This window comes from Mustela lutreola, chromosome 5 (assembly GCF_030435805.1).
Source record: "Mustela lutreola isolate mMusLut2 chromosome 5, mMusLut2.pri, whole genome shotgun sequence".
Lineage (NCBI taxonomy): Eukaryota > Metazoa > Chordata > Mammalia > Carnivora > Mustelidae > Mustela > Mustela lutreola.
The window spans coordinates 40,561,200-40,582,970 of NC_081294.1; the positions used below are offsets into that span (position 1 = coordinate 40,561,200).

Below are 21,771 nucleotides of genomic sequence, written 5' to 3' on the forward strand. Positions count from 1 at the left end.
TTATCCTAATGGAAAGCCCCTTTTTAACTTGATATTTTTAATTAGATGCGCCAGAATTGTGTTTCTAGAAATAGACAGCTGAATAGAAAGTGAACCCTGACTTTGAGCAACTCATAGTCTGATAGGCTAATTGGACAATTTATTCATTTATTCGGTCAATATTCTTTAAGTACTCATAAGACTGCAATTTGGTTAAATTCTGGGACCTCAATGGTAATCAAAACAGGTCTATGTCCTTGTGCAGTTTACAATCCAGTGAGCAAACAAGAAAATGAATGCTATTTAAAAATATGTGGGGAAGAAAAAAACCGCATGACTTCTAGGAGCCAATCTTGGCATTGTTGCAGGTTAGCCTCCTCTAGTAGCTAGGCCTTGATGTCCTGTTTAACTTAAATAATTTCATGGAACATTAACACCCAGCAAAGCTGCGATGACTCAAGACAAAGACAGTACTACTCCATGATCACACCTGAACAAAGGCTAAACTTGAACATTATGCAATCTACAAAATGCCAAACATCCCCTAACTAGACTAATGTAAGTGACTGCTGCTTCTCCACCAATTACAGCTTTAGCCTTTGGCTATTCTTCCTTCTTTCTAAATAAGACTTTCTGAGATCTCAAAGCTCAGAAATGCTCCACTCTTGAGGGCATGCAATCTACAGCAAAGCCAGTCTTCCTTAAATTTTCCCCCAATTAGTTTAACAATCCCAAATCCTACAGTAAATGTTTCCTAATACCCTTTTACTGAGCTACCCTGTGACTTCCCATGTGCATTCTCCCTCTCCACAACAAATTATCAATGCAACTTGTTCAACTCAAATGTTCCTGGTGTTCTTCAGCTGAAGGGCATTGACAAATGCAAAACTTGAAAGTGGCAACAATATCATGCCTGTTGCTCAAAACCCTCTTTTTTCACTTCTCTTTCAAGGCATTGAGAGGGGCAGGAAGAATATGAAAATAGGTGGTATTTGAACTTTTAAGGGATAATGAATGTTTTATTCATTTATTTTTTCATTCATTGACTCATATATCTTATTCCAAAAATACTTAAAGGTGAGGGATATTATTCAGTGGATTCAGAAGTACAGAGTGGAGGGCAGCTCTCTGAGAACAGTCATATAAAGATAACACTGACCAAAAGAGACACATTTAGGTTTCTCTGGAACCTTCAGGTGGGATTAGGATACCCCAAGTAACACTGACCTCTCAAGAATACTTCTTTCCCCATAGCTCAAACTCTCCCTCCGCTTCCCTCCACCCAGAATGACACGTGAATGACCTCTTGTCATGTTCTACTTGACTCCCTGTCTCCATAAGGAATGGAATGAAACCCTTCATGAATGAAGGAAACCCTTCATTTCCATCCCCATTCTCAATCACCATCCCCTAATGATGGCAAGCTCAGTCTGATCTCAGGATCTAAAACAAAACAAAACAAAACAAAGGAACCCATTTATTCTCCACTAGCCTTAAAGAATTTAAGAAGCTCTAGTTCATTTCTCAGGTAAATCCAAGTCCATCTTATCGCCCTTGCCCCGCAAGGACAACAAGACACCCTGGTTCGGATGCATCTTCTCTCTCTCTCTCTTTCTCTCTCTTTATTTCCGCAAGTCTACACACTTATATACGCTTACATGACCAATCAGCGAGCAGGGTACAGGAGGGAGCAAATCAGGCTGTGCACCTAAACGAACAACTTCGCTAGCAACCAATGCTGTTTACTTCCTCTTAGGGCATTCTGCTTAGTCTCATGAGGCAATCCTCACCTGGCAACTAGCCAGGCGCCATCTTTTAATGGGGGAGGCCGCCCTGGCCAGGGGCCTGCCTCCGACACATCTGATCTCAGAATCTAAAAAACAAAACAAAAGAAACTCATTTATTCCCCCTTTGCTTAAAGAATTTAAGAAGCTCTAGTTCATTTCTCAGGAAAATCCAAGTCCGTCCCCTCTTGGTCAAACCTAATGAGCTTTATGTTGAGTAGTACTATTCTCATAAGAGCCATTAAAATATGTGTCTGTGACTTCTGCTTGTCACAAAGACTGGAGTGGTCCTACTGGCATTCCATGGACTAAGGCTTTATAATGCACTGAAGAGTCCTACACTGTGAAGAAACAACCCTTCCAAAATGCCAATGGTGCTTCTATTGAGAAACATCTCACTCACAGATGAAAAGTATCATCTCCCACCCTGCCTCTTCCTGTGCCCACACCGGTTGTCAGTAATCAATGATTGTACATTCCACTGAGCTCTGTGTGGCCTCAAAATCTTTCTCAACATAACAATCTAGGCATGCCTTGCCGATCAGATTTGCCATGGAAGACAAAAACCAGTCTCCTTTTTAAGACCAAGGAAGCTTCATGGTTCTCGAGATGAAGTCTTCATCTGGTACCTTAGTCTTATCCCATTTCCTATGCCTGTAGCCATGTGATTATTTGACTGCTCTCCTAGTCCTAAGCCAAGGGCCCCATGAGGGAGGTAAGCTCTGTGGCTGGGATCCTGCACCATTCCCAAAAAGTGTCTCTGACAGTAAATGCCAGCATGCTAGTATTCCCTCTCTGGGGGAGAAAAAAAAGAAAAGGAAAAAAAAAGGTCTTCCTCCTAGCACAGTGAGGGAGCTACACCCTCTAGTGGGGAAACCACATGTAACATAACCGACTTTGTCAGAGTAACAGCAAAAAGAAAATCCATGTGTCTGTTGGCCATCTGGATGTCTTCTTTGCAGAAATGTCTGTTCATGTCCTCTGCCCATTTCTTGATTGGATTATTTGTTCTTTGGGTGTTGAGTTTGCTAAGTTCTTTATAGATTCTGGACACTAGTCCTTTATCTGATATGTCGTTTGCAAATATCTTCTCCCATTCTGTCAGTTGTCTTTTGATTTTGTTAACTGTTTCCTTTGCTGTGCAAAAGCTTTTGATCTTGATGAAATCCCAGTAGTTCATTTTTTCCCTTGCTTCCCTTGCCTTTTGCGTTGTTCCTAGGAAGATGTTGCTGCGGCAGAGGTCGAAGAGGTTGCTGCCCGTGTTCTCCTCAAGGATTTTGATGGATTCCTTTCGTACATTGAGGTCCTTCATCCATTTTGAGTCTATTTTTGTGTGTGGTGTAAGGAAATGGTCCAATTTCATTTTTCTGCATGTGTCTGTCCAATTTTCCCAGCACCATTTATTGAAGAGGCTCTTAGCGAAATAAGTCAAGCAGAGAAAGACAACTATCATATGATCTCCCTGATATGAGGAAGTGGTGATGCAACATGGAGGCTTAATGGGTAGAAGAAGAATAAATGAAACAAGATGGGATTGGGAGGGAGACAAACCATAAGTGACTCTTAATCTCACAAAACAAACGGAGGGTTGCCGGGGGGAGGGGGTTTGGGAGAAGGGGGTGGGATTATGGACATTGGGGAGGGCATGTGATTTGGTGAGTGCTGTGAAGTGTGTAAACCTGGTGATTCACAGACCTGTACCCCTAGGGATAAAAATATATGTTTATAAAAAACAAAAAAATTAAAAAAAAAAAAAAAGAAAAAGAAAATCCAAATCAAAGTGACTGAAATTGAAAAAAAAAAAAAAAACAAAACAAAACTGTGTGTGCGTGCGTGTGTGTGTGTGTGCGCGCGCGCGCACATCTGGAAAATCAAGAGGAAGCTCTGACTCGGGCATGGCTAGATGAGAGTTTCAGAAAAAGTTGCCAGAAATTTTTCTCTCTGTTTTTGGGATCTATGCTTGCTTTGAAGTCTTCATTTTCAGACAGACATCAACCACCCCACCCCAGATCTAGGCAGATCTAGGTGGTTCTGCAGATTGTGGCAGATCTAGGTGGTTCTAGACTTAACAGCTTCAGTAGAAGACAGATTTCCTTTCCTGAAATTTCTAATAAAAAGTTTGAGCCTTTCCATACTTCAAGCTCTATTACAAAGTTACAGTCATCAAGACAGTATGGTATTGGGGCACCTGGGTGGCTCAATGGGTTGAGCCTCTGCCTTTGCTCAGGTCATATCTCAGGGTCCTGGGATCAAGCCCCGCATTGGGCTCTCTGCTCGGCAGGGAGCCTGCTTTCTCCTCTCTCTCTCTGCTTGCCTCTCTGCCTACTTGTGATCTCTGTCTGTCAAATACATAAATAAAATCTTTAAAAAAATAAAAAAAGACAGTATGGTACAAGCACAAAAACAGACACAGAATAGAGAGCCCAGAAATGGACCCTCAACTCTATGGTTAACTACTAATCTTCGACAAAACAGGAAAGAATGTCCAATGAAAAAAAGACAGTCTCTTCAACAACTGGTGTTGGGAAAATTGGACAGCCACATGCAGAAGAATGAAACCGGACCATTTCCTTACACCACACACAAAAATAGACTCAAAATGGATGGAAGACCTCAAGGTAAGGCAGGAATCCATCAAAATCCTTGAGGAGTATACAGGCAGCAACCCCTTTGACCTCAGCTGCAACAACTTCTTCCTAGAAACATTGCCAAAGGCAAGGGAAGCAAGGGCAAAAATGAACTATTGGGACTTCATCAAGATAAAACACACAAAAGCTTTTTTCCGTTGTATGGAAGATCATTTTTAAGACACTTGAAACTTTCTACTATAGTTTACAGAGCAAATTATTTTATTTTTATTGTCTTAGCGTGGAAGAGCCGATTTCTAAAACAGGATTCGAGTAGGTAGAGCTGTGTGGCTGCGGAAAGTTGGCCCCAGGATCCGCTGCGGGGAAGCACCAGCCTGCAGGGGTAACCTCGCACAGGGGACACTCTGAGGGAGGCAGGAAGCCACACTCCTCCGTCTGCCAGGTGTGAACCAGGAGGAAAGATGCATTTCCTGAATGAAAGACGTGTCTGCCAAAAAAACAAAAAGCAAAGGAAACAGTCAACAACACCAAAAGACAACCAATAGAATGGGAGTAGATATTTGAAATGACCTATTAGAGAAAAGGCTAGTATCCAAAATCTATAAAGAACTTATCAAACTCAACACCCGAAGAACAAATAATCCAATCAAGAAATGGGCAGAAGACATGAACAGACATTTATCTGAAGAAAACATCCAAAAGGACAACAGACACATGAAAAAAAGGTCAGCATCACTCGGCATTAGGGAAATTGAAACCACAGTGAGATACCACCTGGCACCAGTCAGAAAGCCTAAAATTAACCAGTCAGAAAATGATAGGTGTTGGTAAGGATGCAGAGAAAGGGGACCCCTCTTGCACTGTTGGTGGGAATGCAAGCTGGTGCAGCCATTCTGGAAAACAGTATGGAGGTTCCTCAAAAAGTTGAAAACAGAGCTACCTTACAACCCAGCAATTGCACTACTGGGTATTTACTCTAAAGATACAAATGTAGTGATATGAAGGGGCATGTGCACCCCAATGTTTATAGCAGCAATGTCCACTATAGCCAAACTATGGAAAGAACCTAGATGTCCATCAACAGATGAATGGATAAAGAAGATGTGGTGTGTGTGTGTGTGTGTGTGTGTGTGTGTGTATGAATATTATGCAGCCAACAAAAAAGCCAAAATTGTGCCATTTGCAAGGACATGGATAGAACTAGAGGGTGTTATGCTAAGTGAAATACAACAATCAGAGAAATACAAGTATCATATGATCTCAGTGATATGAGGAATTTCAGAAGTAAGACAGAGGATTATTGGGGAAGTGGGGGGAATGAAAAAAGAAACCAGAGAGGGAAACAAACCATAAGAGATTCTTAATCTCAGGAAACAAACAGGGTTGCTAGAGGGGAAGGGAGTGGGGGGAATGGCTGGGGGATGAACATTGGGGAGGGTATGTGCTATGGTGAGTACTATGAAATTGGTAAGACTGATGAATCACAGACCTGTACCCCTGAAACAAATAATACATGTTAATAAAAAAATCTTTAAAAATATAAGATCAAAGCTTCAAAAAAAAAAAAAAAAGATTTGAAGCTTATTAGACTAGTTGGAACAAAATTCCTGACTCAGTCTGGAAGCTATGACTACAGGCATGCATAACTCTCATTGGAAGGGACTGAATTATAAGACACTGCAGGAGCCAGGGGTGGTGGAGCCCTTGTATATGGACTAGAAGAGGATAAAGAACTATTCCTGAAAGGAATATTGAGGCACTATTGCCAGGATAAATGAATGAAAGTCAAGCAAAAACAACAGATACGTTGACACTATCCTCTCTGGATGCTTTCTTCCCTCCTAAGAATTCCTTGCTTTTTATTTTTTATTTATTTATTTATTTATTTATTTTTGCGTTTACTACAATTAACTATTTAGCCCTTTTGTATCATGATAACACTCTATTTAATCTTGGTAGAAAGCAAGGAAATGTCACCTTCTGGATCTAAGCCTTCTGGAAAACATGCTTTCATACTCATACAAAATTGACTTCCCATTTCACAAACGATGGGAAGTCTGGTAAGAGGACCCCAGGGAATTTCTGTTCTTACTACTTGCTCTGTATCTCTAAATTTGCAGAGTTCCCTATCAGCTTCCATTTCACCTGATACTGACGCCTCACTCCCTACCACTCTGGTGTAAGTGAGACCTTCCCCATCTTCCTTCATTCCTCAAGCACTTTCAAGGCTATTTAGGGAAACAAACGTTTTGTGAAGGTTTGAGAAAATAAGGGAGGATAATGGCTAGCAATCATAGGAGATATATCAGGATTCTTTTGGTTAAGAGTGATGAAAATCCAGGGCACCTGGGTAGTTCAGTTGGTTAAGCATCCATCCAACTCTTGGTTTTGGTTCAGGTCATGATCTCGGGTTTGTAAGATTGAGCCCCCCCCCACCACCACATTGGGCACCACATTCAGTATGGAGTCTGCTTGAGATTTTCTCTCTCCCTCTCCCTCTGTCCTCTCTCCTCTCTCTTAGATAAATCTTAGAAAAAAAAAAAGAGTGATGAAAATCCAACTGCAACTTAGTTTAGGCTAAATAATAAACGTGGAGGTTCATGCAATTACAAGGATTCAGAGTGGGTCTTAACTAAAGCTCAGCCACAGACTTAAATGATACCAGGAGTCCATCTCTGCCCTCTGCTAGTCTTTTAAGTGCTGGTTTCACCCTCATCCATACAGACTCTGTCTACATGAGGAGATAATGGCTGCTATATCCCCAGTCAAGTGTCCTTAAGCTTATGAGCCAAAAGGCAAAGGAGTGGGGGTGGGAAGAAGGGAACACTAGAACCCAGTCCAACACCCCTCCAATTAATATGCAACTAAAATCCCTAGATACAGGAAAGATAATTTTTTTTACATTATTAAGTGTCTTATAATCCCCAAAAGATTAAATGTAAATATAGAAATGAAGATTGAATTATATATGTATTACTATCAGGTGTTCAGAAATAATCTATAAATGTCATTTAAAATACTTGTCATATTTTAAGAAAATATAGCATATTAAAGAATATAATGGATGAATCCTATCTAATTCAGAGTTTTTAATTGAGTATTGATTTAAACTTAGAATTTTAAGCTGAAAGAATAATAATTTTATTAAAACTATTATTGGCATTTCAAGAAGTTGTCATTTGTCATATTTATATGTTTAATTAAATAGAATTATAAATATTTATTTGGGAAGGTTTCATTTATGAAGCAATTGAAGCATTTAAAAGGAAAAATTGAGTGTATTAGATTTATCCATTCATGAATTCCTTCCTTCAACAAAACTTAACTGTGTGCCCATCCCCCACATCTGTTCAATTTTGAGAAACCAGTTCACCTCTCTGTTTATTTATCTGTCTTCCCTTACCAAACTGAAGGTCTGCCATCATAATTACTTCCTTGCACCTAGTCCAATGTCTGGCCCCAGAGCAAGCACTCGGGAAATATATATTGAATGAATGAATGAGCCATATGAGGCCCAAAATGCAATCAGCTTTTAAAAATTATGACTGTTATCTCCCTGTTATCTTTGGATTTTAAGGACCATCAGTTTCTGTTGCAGTATTGGGTTCACTTAGGGGCCCACCTTCCATTTCTTTTCTTGTAATAGCTGAATGACATTGACTCACCTTCTGCTTAGAGGGAGGTAACTTGTTCATTCAGCTAATATGAGGGGTAGAATCACAGGGTACGCAAGGGGAGAAACAGTGAATCCTGTGTGCAGCTGGAATACAGTTTGTGAAGGGAAACACAACTGAAATGGTAGGCCACAACCAATGTGTATTGGGCCTTGGACATCTGATTAACAAGCGACAAATGTATACATGAAGGTTAAAAATTCAATCACAAAGAAGCCTTTGATGCAATCCACAGTATGCTTTAGGAAGATTAATCAGATTTTCATTTGGAGGAAAAATTACAAGAGTGTACCATTTAGTAATAAGGAATATGGGTTTTGAAGTCATATCGCTCAGATTTCATAATGATTCTCTGCAATTTACCAGCTGTGCGAACTTTAGCAAAAAACTTAACCTCTCTGAACCTGAGTTGCATTATTTATAAAATGGGGTCACAATTCATTGGATTAAATGTGATGATGTATTGAAATGACTGGTAGAGTGACACTGTGAATAAAAGAATGCAAAACCAAAACAAACACAATGAAAGTGAGACTTTGCAGGGGAGAGACTAGAGCCAGGATGATTAAAGAGAAAGAAACACAATTAAGAAGCAGTGTCACAGAATCCCATAGGGGAACGAAAAGTGAGTTAAAGAGGCTGCTCACAGTTATTCAAGTGTAGCTGCTAACAGCTTGGTCTCACTAGGTGCCTGCTGTGTTGTGGGGTATCCTGGCATTCCCCTGAAATGTTCTTTGTATGTGTCTCCCAGCCTGCCTGGGAACAGAGACTGGTTCTTGGTCATCTCTGCAGCCCTAGTGTCTAATATATTCCCGGTTTCCATGAAATCTTCTTAATAAATGTCAACTAATCATAAATTGTTCTTGACATTTCAAACGATTTTCTAAAGAGAAACTTCTTTGTTCTCGTATCTCTAGAGATCAGGCTAAAAGATCTGGCCTAGATGTAGTGACAGGGAACACACAATACAAGTAATTGTAAAAAAAAAAAAAAAAAAAAAAATCTTGTTAGTTTCTTAAGTTTCATCCTCAATCTTTTCACTTTCCTATGACATAACTTTGATCTGGTGCAGTTTGGTCCAAAAATAAATATAAAAAGCAAAGGCCTTGTTGCTTGATTCTTCACTACAGAGCTCAGGCTTACAAAGGCCTCCCATGTAGATTCTTCTCTCGGTTTCTCTTTCCCTTCCTATTTTCCTTCATTATCTCTCTCTCTCTTTTTTTCGACTTGCTGTTTATTTTGGTGTTCTTTTTTTCCCTAATTAATCACCTTGTGTTTGGTTTTGAAACTGCAATTCTCTATGTATATACCTATGTATAATATCCTTTCTTAGGATTTCCTTATGTAATTTGGTAAAGTTTAAAATGCTTTGAAAATGAACTTCAGAAATAACACATGCTAAGAGTTCATCCCTTGCATCTTCAACTATAGCTGAGAAGAAGGAAAGAAAAGAGGCCTTTGGACAGTGACATAATAACAGCTAAGCTTTGTGGAGTTTTTGATGCATGCTAGTCACTGTTTAAGTGGGTTACAAATATTTCCCCACAAAGAACAGAAGAGAGCAAAGATGTGGAGAAACTGGAATTCTTGTGCACTGCTGGTGAGAATGTGAAATGGTGCAGCTGATATGGAAAAATTAAAAATAAAATTACCATATGATCCAGCAATCCACTTTTGGATATTTATGTGAAAGAATGGAAAAGTGGATCTAGAAGAGATATTTGCAAACTCAAGGTAACTGAAACATTGTTCACAATAGCCAAGACGGAGAAACAACCCAGATTTCCATAGATGGATGAATGGACAAACACAATTTTGTATATACATACCATGGAGTATTATTCTACCTTAAAAAGGAAGGAAATTCTGACACGTGCCACACAGGGATGAAGCTTAAAGACATTATGCTAGGTGAATGTAGCCTCACACAAAAGGACAAATAATATATGTTTCCACTTATCTAGAGACAAAAAGTGGAATAGTTGCCAGGGGCTGGGGGCCTGGGCAGGGATGGAAGTTGTTTAGTGCGTACAGAGTTTCAATTTGAGATTTAAAAAAAAAAAAAAAAAGGTTCTGGAGGTAAATGGCAGTCATTGTTGCATGACAATGTAAATATAATTATTGCCACTGAAATCCACTTAAAAATATTTAAGATGGAAAATTTTATGTTATGTATATTTTTACACAATTTAAAAAAACATGTAAAGAATGATTCATGTGCGAACTCAAAACTATTTGGGGCACCTGGGTGGCTCAGTGGGTTAAGCTACTGCCTTCGGCTCAGGTCATGATCTCAGGGTCCTGGGATTGAGTCCCGAATCGGGCTCTCTGCTCAGCAGGGAGCCTGCTTCCTCCTCTCTCTCTCTCCTTGCCTCTCTGCCTACTTGTGATCTCTCTCTGTCAAATAAATAATAAAAAAAAAAACTATTTGTACTGGTTCGGTTACCAGGCTTTTTGTCACCTGTGCTAACAAAATCTACATATGTCCAAAAAAAAATTAAAAACAAACAAATGAGGTTGTTGGTAAATTAAAGATGGTGACAAATTATTTGCTACTCCTTCAATTAAGAGGTGTAGTCTTATTTTTTTTCCCCTTGAATCAAGGCTGGCTTTGTGTCTTCTTGACCAATGGACTGTGGCAGAAGTAACTTCTGGGATCCAAGGCTAGTTAATAAGAAGTCCTCCTATATTGCTTGGTACAGCTCACTCTCTGCATGTACAGTCTCTGAGAGCTCCCTCAGCAAGCATTTTGTTGTGAGAAATCCAAACCAGAGAAAGATACTCCAAAGAGGGATTCCAGCCTGAATTGCCAATAACATAACATAATAGCATTCATTTGAGCCTGAAGTAAACTACAGTTTCAGCTGACATCTGACTGCAAATATGTAAGAGACCTCCAAGCTAGAACCACACAGCCAAGTCCAGTCAACCCACAGAATCATGATAGATCATAACAAATTGTGTTAAACCACTAAAATCTGCTGTGGTTTACTATGTAGGTACCATAATGATGTCCACTTATACTTGAAAAACTTGAAGCTGAGAATGGAAATGCTTGCTCATGGTCTCTGCCAGTAAGCAGAGGAACTCATACTTGAAGCATATATTTCTAAACTTCTAGAATTTTAACACCTGCACTGCTGACCACTGAATAGTTTTTCAGTTGAAATAGCTTTAAAAGGATTTACTTCTCAAAAATTCCTGTATTTAATTCAGAGCTGAGTTCTGCCACATTACTCAACTCCAAGGGTAATGTGGATGACCCCAATGTGCATGGTACCTCCTGCAGTTGTACATTACACAGGCCCCAGAGCCATAAGAAGGAGGCCTGAACAAACCTGTCCCCTATCCTCAACCAGACCTTGTTCTCTTAAGTGTTAATGCCTTCTAACAAATGGTCAGCCCTTGTCTAAGGGCCTAAGAAATGTCAAGGGAGAAGAGAGGTTGGTACTAGAACCTATGGGAGTACCAGAAGTAAGACATATTTAAAAATTTAATTAAGGGGCGCCTAGGTGACTCAGTAGGTTAAAGCCTCTGCCTTCGGCTCAGGTCATGATCCCAGGGTTCTGGGATCGGACCCTACATCGAGCCCTGCATCGGGCTCTCTGCTTGGCAGGGAGCCTGCTTCCCTCCCTTTCTCTGCTTGTGATCTCTGTCTGCCAAATAAATAAATAAATAAATAAAATCTTTAAAAAAAATTTATTTAAGGGGCGCCTAGGTAGTTCACTCTGTTAAGCGTGAGTCCTGTGTCAGGCTCCCTGCTCCTCAGAGAGCCAGCTTCTCCTTCTGCTTCTCTCTATCTCTTTCATGAATAAAAAAATAACATTTAAAAAAAAAACTAATTAAAAAGCAGGGAGTAAGAATTAAAAAAAAAAAAAAAAACAGTGGTTCAGGGCCATTTAGCATAGGGCAGATTTCACTGTAGAGGGCAGAGCTTCCCTGGTGATGCTACTGTATTAGAGCAGGGAACACTAGCTTCCGACTCTAATAAAAACCCACATCACCAAGGAACATAAAAATCTTGGGAGTTTAGTAAAAGGAAGCACATCTTCTACCTTAAAATGTTAAAACTTTGGTGCCTGGGTGACTTAGTCGGTTAAGTGACCAACTCTTGATTTTGGCTCAGGTCATGATCTCAGGGTCCTGAGATTGAGCCCCACATCTGGCTGTGCACTAAGCAGGGAGTCTACTTGTTCCTCTCCCTCTGGGACCCCCCAACAAAGGAATAAATAAAATCCTAGACAAATAATGTTAAAATGAGTTTTTAAGTCTATTTATACACAGCAGGCACTGAGAGCACTCAGAAAACATCTTTATTCAGCATTTATTACAATATTTGTAAATAAGCTTTCATTTCCCTTTCTAAATTTGAAGTAGGAAACATATCTTATTTGTATTTCTGGTCCCACCATAGTACTCTTTACTGAAGGAGGAATGCTAACCCCATTCGGTAATACTTCAAAGATTCAACCCATTTGCACTGAAGTAGACTTTATTCAATCCCTTGTATCTATGCCAGGATCAGTGCTAAACATTTTCATATATAATCCCTATTTGTTTTCCTAAACAATCCAGAACACAGGAAAAGCCAAGGTTTGTTTTACTGTTTGATTTATTTAAGTTCAAATATGAAAGAAATGGATGGAAGCAACTAACATGGGAACAGGACTTTATTTTCACTTACAGGAATGACTGAAATGAAAATGGGGATTAAGATGAACAGTATATAAATATGATGAGGTTTTGTTGCTTTTTCTTCCCAGAGCCCTAAATCAAGACACCTGATTTGACTCCTGCCTGGAATGACATAGCTAGAACTGTGACTGCCATGATTAGATGAAACCTATGATGCTAAACCATAGTAGGGAAAGAGGAAAAACCAGTTTGGGCATCAAGAAGGGACTCGGAAGGGCAGCACCCCCCCCCCCCCCCGCCCCCAAAGTTCATCTTCAGGTGTTTTACAGCAGAGTCGTCTAGTTGGCCCTGTGTCTTGTCAAACTGGGTCTCATGCACACTAACTTTCCTAAAGGTTATTTGTATCTATTTTAGTTTATGCACTTTTATCAATTTCACTTACGTATGCAGCGGCAAGAACGTGGGGTGTGGAGGGTAAAATTCCGAGTTTCAGTCCACCTGTGTTACATTAAGTCAATCTCTGAAGAAAAAATTTTATCCATTAAACAATGAAAAAAAACCGATTGATTCCTAACCGTCTGTCAGAGTGGTAGGGAGTTCTTGATGGGACACTCACGTGAGAGCCCTTTGGAACCTATAAAATACTATTAGTTATGTGCAGAAACAACGTCCCCAAAATAGAGAAGGGCGATTTTCTTTTTTTTAGCTAAACGAATTCTGGAAAAATCCCTACTGGAACGCAGTGGTTTTGCAAACGCCAAACGCAAGGTCCAAAAGCTTACCCAACGCCCCCGACAGCAGTAAAGTGAGACGCAAACCACAGAAAAGTGACTGCTGCCCCAGCCTCAGACGCCGGGCACTTCCGGCGCAGCGATGCAGTCACGGAAACATGGACGGGCTCCATCTCCCCACACACAGCCACGCTAAACATGGCTGCCATGAGACGACGACAGAATCCCACACCCAACATGGACACATGGACCGAGCCCAGCCCCGGAAGGCAACCCTCCGGAAATGCCCGAGCTGCGGCGGAAGCGGAAGCGCCGAGGCGGTGGGGGCCGCGGGAAGTGTCGGTCGCGTTTCTCCCTCCCTCTCAACTACAATAACAGACGGAGGGCCGGCGTAGGTGAGGCGGCGGCGGAATGGGCCCGGGGACCGGCAGCAGGCCGCAGAGCGGGGCGTGTGGGCGGCGGGGAGGAGGCAGCCGGGTGGGATCTCCGGGGCTCCCGAACTCCCGACCGCCTGGGCTCTCGGTCTCGGACTCCTTTCAGGCCTAGAGCTCCCGGGAGAGCAAGGATTGGGTTTGTGGGTCTTGGCCTTGTAGGCCCTGGTTGCGGGGTTTGCTTACCTTGTCCAGAGCTGGCCGAAGAGTCTAACATACAGAACCCTCTTTGGGTCTCGGGTTTCCTCAGAATGGGGGCGGGGTAGGGGGTTGGCCTGGGCAATTTATGGGACACCCTCCCACCCCGAGTGTCACGAATTCTACGATTTTTACGTTGTCAGTGATAAAGCCAGTAAGTTAAGGAAGACCTGTAGTCAGTGTACCGAGGGATGTCTCTGAGCAAGACGCAATGAGTACATTTTTTTGAGAGGCGGCCAGCTCTGGTATCAGGAGCCTCAAGTTCTAGTTTTACCTCGCCACCGACTCCCTGTGTGACCTTGCCCAGGTGCGTTACCCTCTCTGTAGCGCAGTTGGCTTATCTGTAAAATGAAAGTGTTAGTAGCCTCTGATGCATCTCCCATCTCTGAAGTTCGGGTTCTCAGCTCCTTTTTAAAGGAGCCTTAGAGACAGACCTGAAAAGCTTGTTTTCCCTGCCTCCTGGGTAGCCAGGAGTTGACCGATAAGAGACGTCTACCGTGTTTCTTTCCAGGCACCAAACTGGCCAAGGGCAAACTGGGTACTTAGGAAGGTTCTTGTGCAGGGAGAAGCTCTGTCCTGACGACTTCGTTTTATAAATCTAGACCAGCAGTGTGAAAACACTCCTGGGGGAAGAATGGGAGAGCTTGTTTTTTGTCTTAAAGCTGCTTTTAACTTGCTGTTACTTTGGGCAAATTCCTTTGCACTCTCTGGACTTGAGATTTCTCAGCTGGCAAATGAGCGCATTGGATTAGGACCCTGATTCTTAATCCTCTTTCCCATACGCTCAGCACAACTGAAGAAAAAAATAATGGCTTTATAAGACCAGGATATTCTGGGAGAGAGAAGAGGTGGGATGTGGAAAGCTACATATTGTGTAGTCCTATAGACTGAAAAATCTGTGCTTGTAATTTTAAATTTCTGACAGTTACTGGGTTAGGTGACCCTAAGGGTTCTTTCCTCCTTTTAAAATTTACAATGCTGTGATTTCTTATGTTCTCTTAGGGTAATGAATATGGACTTGTGTGCGCACGCGCGCGTGTGTGTGTGTGTGTGTGTGTGTGTTTATTTATTAAGATTTTATTTTAAAATAATCTACACCTAGCATGGGGTTCAGCCTTCGAACCCGGAGGTCAGGAGCCATATGCTCTATCAATTGAGCCAACCAGGCACCCCTTGCGTGTGTTTGTTTAAATGAATGTGTGCTTGCAGGTACACACTTCAGTGAAAAAGATACAAAGGCATAGAATAAGAAAAAAAGGAAAAACGACTTTTCAGTAAGGCGAAGTAACGTAGTAAAATAAAATTGGTCTTACACTGGAGTTTAAGACCTTGCTTCAGCCCTTGTACTTTCTGACTTTGTGTCTTTGGACAAACCAGCTTACCTCTTTGAGTCTCACTTTTCCTTATCTGGAAGGTGAGGGGTTGGACTGGATGATTTCTAGATCCTTTTGGCACTAGAATTCTATGTTTTTTTTATTTGAGCAGTTTGGTAGATGTGGTGTGGCACCTCTTTAGGCAAGAGAGGCTATCCTAGGTAGTAGACATGGAAGTTAGGATCTATGATGTTAGGTCAGATTAAGTGACATGCAAGATTATTTTGATATGAGCAAGCTGAAGCCAATAGAAACTAAAGAAAGGCATTAGAACCTGAGGGGCAGGAAAGCCCTCGACCAGATGGATGATTGAAGATATTGGGAAGTTTTAAATGGGAGAGGGGTATTTTTGGTGAGGGTAATGAAAGATAATTTAGATTATAGTAATGGAAATGACTGAGTTATGAGAAACTGGTGTTAGAGTCTACCTGCATTCTAAGTTTCATGGGAAGACAGACTTTTCAACACCTGACACTTAGTAGGCAGTAAATGATAGGGTAGATAATGTATGAGCAGATAACAGCTATCAAGAAAAGGAGGAGTTTCTCCATAGAATTTTTATTAATTGGATACAGAATGAGAAATTGGTTCAGAATTATGAAAATTCTATCGGACAAGAGATCCCAAAGTTTTCTGGTTAGTTGTAAGTTAGTTTATCTCTTCTTTGTAAAGTGTGTTAATAAGAGACAAACGTGCTTGGGAAAGCCTGATGTGGTCTGAGGACAGGATTAATTAATAGAATAAGTCAGGGATGGTGGAGAATGTTGACAAGATGGTAGAGGTATAGGAAGATTTTTAGATGAGACATTTAGGGAGTGAAGGAGTGAACTCATACAGGATTTTTGTAGATATCACCAATTGTCAGAATTGTGAATAGTAGGTACTAAAACCTTTACAGTGGAAATAGAGGATTAAAAGGAAAAGAACTTGATACTGCAAGGAAATGTTAGGCCTCCCTTGCAAGAAGTGGAGATAGCCTTAAGGGTTAGGGATTAAAATAGATGGGAATAAATTTGGGGGCAAACAGAATGAACTGAATTAATAGAGGATAGTATAGTTCTGTTTGGGAAAAGAGGAGATTTGACTGGCCATTTGGAAGGAGAAGAGAGTACACCTAAGAGAAATTGTATTGTGGAAGGACACCCTGGCTTGAAGAATACACACAGATAACTCAGGTTACTACTTAGAATGTACTTGCACCACCCGGACAATAAAGGTGCTTCCAGTGGCTAAGGTCTGCCAAACAGACAGCCACCAAAAGACTATAGGATACCCAGGACTGCTAAAAGCTGTGGTGTGGGACCCTAAATTAGATGGACCACAAACCCTAATTTGTGAAGCAGGGTGTGGCCAGCAGCAATTCTGTCAGAGCATCCAGAAGCCCATCTCAGAGCACTGGGGAATAGCTCTGGAATGCAGAGGGACAGCTGAGGTGCAGAGCCTGACTTGATGATAGGGTGTGTAATGTATACTGAGAAGTTTGAAGACACTTAATACATGCCCTTGGGCAAGTGACTTATCCTCTCTGGTTCTGTTTGTCCATCTGAAAATTGAGGGAGCTGGTCTTAAGGACCTCTGGATGAACTTTGATGTGTCTGTGAAGCCCCTGAAATTGTGTATGAAATTCATAGTGCATGAGTATATTTTATTTTCCTTTTGGGAAGAAGATGTGCAGCTTTTACCATAGCATCAGATGGGTTTGTGACCCACAAAAAAATTAAGAACTGTGTGACTGGGTAGCCTCTGAGGGCCCCTTCAGTTTTTTACATTGTGGGATTCTACACTTCTGTCAAAATGACATTTCTTTGAGATTTGGAGTCTGAGTCTCCAGAACTTGGCTGGCCCTAGAAATGACACCTCGTGCTGCAAAATAGATTCATCATGTATTTGTACCCACCTCTCTCTTACCCTCTATGACTCCTCTGCTAGATCTGCTTTAGTGTTTGATCTTCACCTGCTGTTGATTTTTCCTTCTTAGCCCTTTCCCTTCTGAGCTACTGCTGCTTTGCACCTTCCCTCCTTTTTTGAGTTTCTCAAGTGGCAAATGGTGATATGTGGGCTATAGGGGTAGGAAGAAACCAAGATACAGAAAGCTATTTTTCTGTTCTCACTTGCTTTTGTCCTTTATCCCACTAAAAGAAAAGCAGTTAAGAGAGAGAGTGCACAGACAAGAGAGGCAGCATCACCATATGGATTTAGCTCATTTTGCGCACTATTTTCTTTTCATACAGAGTTGCCAGGCCTTTGTTACTCTCAGCATAGCCACCTCAATGAAGATGAAGCCAGCTTTAGCTGAAATAATTTTGTTGTCCTTTATGGAGTTTGAATGGTGGTAAGGGCAAATAGATGAATTCTCTAACAAGGAAGATTTTTTAACTCCTGGATATTTCCAGGACACCTACTTGGAGAGGACTGATGGCTTTCCCCTGACTCTGGGTCCTGACTTGTTAAACCCCTACATGTGGGATGGAGATCTTATCTTTTACCCTGGCCTTCATCTCCACGTGTCCCCCAGAGGCTTCCCGCAGGGGAGTCACTACTCCACTCGCTGCCGAGTAGGTAGCTACATAAATAAGTCTTCAATTCTAGGCATCATACAGAAAATCTATGTATAATTTCACCTAAAAAAATGCTGCTAATTTAGGCCCTTCGACAGTTAGTGTTAATGCATACTGTAAGTTAAATAGATTTTTGTGGGCTCGCTAGGGACCCTATCTCTGCATAATGTTCTATAAAGTCATATCTGTGAGTAAGTACTTCTGAGTCCTAAACAAGTGAACATTTATAAACCAATGATATTTAAGGTGCAGTCTATTTGGTTTAAAAATTCAAGTGTCGGTTGTACACTGAGGCATTAAATCTGATTCCCACAAAATCACAGCTTGCAAAATAATAAGAAACAGCAAAAGGCAGAATCAGAAGATGAGGGTATAAATAGTGATATAGATTTGGTGAAGAAAAAGAAGGAGAAAGGCTAGGAAAGATTTTTACTTACAGGATGAAAAGTCGGAAACATCCTATTCCTGAAAGGCGAGAGCTGTCAAGATTCTTAAAAGTGAAGCATGTGCTAAAAATATGATAAGCTGGAGAATTCATCCGTGGTTGGATTGGTCAAAACTGGTTAATAATAGTCTTGTTGAGGCATTTGTAGGTGCTGGTAGCTGTTTGTTCTGTGTTTCCTGATTGGATTAAAATCTGGTTGCATTTTGCTAGGTTACAAGCTTGTTATTGAGATTGTGGAGGATACTCAGAGGGTAATGGTTCCTAGCAGCCTGAAACTACTGGATGCCTCTGGACAATGGAAAGACTGATGGATGTTCATACATCAGATATTTGAGGATTTATTATGAGCAAAGACTTGTTTTCACCTAGAGGCAGGAGACTGAGATTCCTTCCCTTTTCCTGGCTGAAAATGGCCAAAAAAATACTATACAAGTTTCTATAGGAGAAGCACATGTTCAGTCTCAACAGGGAGCTCAAAAGAGGGGAGAAGTTTTCACAGAGGACTTAACATTTAAACTAGATTTTGAAAACAGATTAATGCTGTTTTAGGCAAAAAAGGGAAGGAAAGGACATTCTAGTCGGAGTTAATAGCTTATTAGGAATGAAAGATCAATATTTGGGGGAACTAAGGTTACTGGTGGGTCAGGAGTGAGTGTCCTGAAGAACAAGTAATTAAAGATTGAAAGATGAGATTGGGAAGGTGCCATGAATGAAATTAGAAAGATTTTATCCTGTGGAAACTAGGATTCCTTTTGGGCTGATTTGTTTTTTGTTTGTTTTTTAAGGGGTATAATATGCAAAACAAATCTAAATGTTCAAATAAGGGAGAAGAATAGGAAAAAAGTAATCTTTGTTACTTTACTAAACCTCTGTTCTCCCCAGAGGTAGCCACTGTTGATATTTTGTTGTGGACCTTTCCAGAAACGTCCCATACAGACACCAGCATATTTGTCCTTTTTCTCTAATGCAAATGAGGTAATGCTTTTGAATGACCTACATTTTGCTTTTTTCACTTAATGTGCAATCAGAGGAATGGTTTAAAAACATAATTCTGGTTTCAGTGTGGAGTATGGTGTGGTAAGCATTTATTTATTCAGCAAATTACTTATTGTCGGCCTATTGTGCGGTAGGCTTTGTTCCAGGCTCTAGGGAAATCACCGAGGAAGCCATTGTCATCCAGGTGAGGGTTGATAGAAACCTGAAAGCCTGAGGAAGGGGATGCAAGAGCAGTATTGTGGTAAGATTGGTAAGAATAGCCGATCAAGAGCCTGAAAAGTGAGAGATCCCAGAATATTGAGGCTGATTTCACAGTTTCTGTTTTGGGCTTCTGGTAAACTAGAGTAGGGAAAGTAGGGGTGTGTCTGTCTGTCTGTCTGTGAATGTTTTGGGGGGGGTGGTTGTGGAGAGTTCAGTTTGTATATACTTTGGAAGGATGTTCAAAGTACTGAGATGAAGGTTTCTGAGAGGAAGTAAATGTCAGAACTCCTGAGAAATAGGAGCCAGAAGTGGATTTTTTTTTCTTTTCTTTTCTTTTTTTTTTTTTTTTTTTAAGTATATTTGTAGTAGCAGTAGTGGAATACAGAGTGAATATAGTTGTCTCAGGCAGAAGAGAATTCTAGGGTGAATTGGTAAAAGAGACTGAGGAGTGCTCATAGAGGAACGAAGAGGACCAAGAGAATATCAATTTGGAGGTCACATGATGTGAGCGTTTCAAAGAAAGAGTGGTTAACAGTGCCCATACTACAAATGGGTCAGGTAGGGGAGCCTTGAAGAGGGTATATTGGATTTCATGATGAGGAAGTCAAAATAACTTTAGAGCAGTTTTGGGAGCCATTGTAAGATGGAAAGATTGATTTTGCTGGGGAGAGAGCAGTGAATAGGAAAAGGTAGGCAGTGATAGGAACAGAGGAGTATATTTGTAACTGTTTTTGTGGGGTGTTCTGAGTACAAACATTTATTTCTCCCAAGGTCTGTTAACCAAAATGGGATGGACAACATATAAGCTTTTGAGAAGGCAAAAGAGAGGTCACAAATTCAGTGCAAGGTAGCTCACGCACCTACTTTCTGCAGAATCGCTTAGGTCTGTACTGCTGGGTGCTTGTTGATCCTAATCCGCACACAGTTGTGTAAAGGTATTTCTTTGGTTTCCTAGGCTGTGGCTGAAGAGACAACAAATTCGAGGGGGGCTTAGAGGTAGGTATAGGGGTATGTCTGTGCATGTGTGCGTGTGTGGAACGCAGGGAGAAGCGAGCATGCTGCCACCTGTGAGAAATTACAAGTGACCTGTCAGTGAGGGAAGAGACCAAAACACACACAGGCACAGGAAATCGGAGGATTCACTTAGTCATGCAGTTTGCTCCCATTTATTGGTGATGCAAAGAATTCCCAAGAACTCCGCAGACTTCTGTAGTTCCTGAGGAGAGGTATCATAGAATATAATGGATATTCATATTGATGTCCTGAGGTCATCAAGACAAGGCTAAGTTTTATTGAGTCCACTTTGTAGGAAAATAAAAAGTCCGTTTTAGAAAGTTTCAATAGTAAAGGATTATAATTAGGAAAAAGGAAAAGGTGGTCCATGACATGGAGCCAGTACTCTTCTAGAGAAGCACTGATTTGGAACTGTACTTGCCTGCATCACAGCAGCATGATGCAATTTAAGCTCTCATCTAGAGTTCTCTGAGTTTGAGTCCAAAGCATTTTGGAGAATTTTACCAGTGATAGTTGACCATGCTACTTAGAGGACACTGCTTTTACATGGTTCCCTCTTAAGCTGACCAATAAAATAAAACAAAACAAAGCCGTCTGGGTGCTTGCTCATCTGACTTGAATTCTCCTTCACCCTCCATCCATTCCTTTTTCTCCTTCCTCCCTTCTCTTCCTCTGTCACCAAAGCTTATTCTAAAAACAGACAAAATATACATACATTTGACACAAAAGTGAGTTAACCTTCGCTCCTTAATGTTTACAGGAGAGGGAAAAGGGTGATTTTATTCTCCATCTGAAGTTGTACATAAGTAATTAGTTTTTGAGCAAAAGGTCTGTATATTTTATCAGATTTATAAAGGGACCTCGGACCCACTGATGATGTCTAATTCCTTCACTTTATAGGTGGGAAAATGAAGAATTAAAAGATGACTCAAGTTCATAAAAGTAGTTTGGCAGATCCAGAACTAGAACCCAATATTCCTCTTCTGCCTTCTGTGTGAGGGGCAGTTCTAGAATCAGGAGATCCCAGAACTAGAAGGGGTTTTGTTAACCTAGTTTAACTATTTTACCTTACAGGTGAAGAAATTCATGCTTGGGAAAGTTGAGTGGATTATTAAGAAGCAACAGTACAAAATAGAATCCAGAACTCCTGAGTCCTTCCATTTT

General features: G+C 40.9%; 1 protein-coding gene across 5 annotated transcripts in view; it reads left to right on the forward strand.

The window, feature by feature from the left end:
• The first annotated feature begins 13,653 nt into the window (after nt 1-13,653).
• FBXO38 (F-box protein 38) overlaps nt 13,654-21,771 on the forward strand; it is a 54,558-nt gene continuing 46,440 nt past the window's right edge. For 4 of the 5 annotated variants that reach the window (XM_059173973.1, XM_059173977.1, XM_059173980.1 and 1 more), the window contains exon 1: nt 13,654-13,786. The gene's annotated coding sequence lies outside the window, so the exon portion shown is untranslated. Of the gene's footprint in view, nt 13,787-20,548; nt 20,590-21,771 lie in introns of all 5 variants that reach the window. The other variant, XM_059173974.1, reaches the window with a different exon arrangement.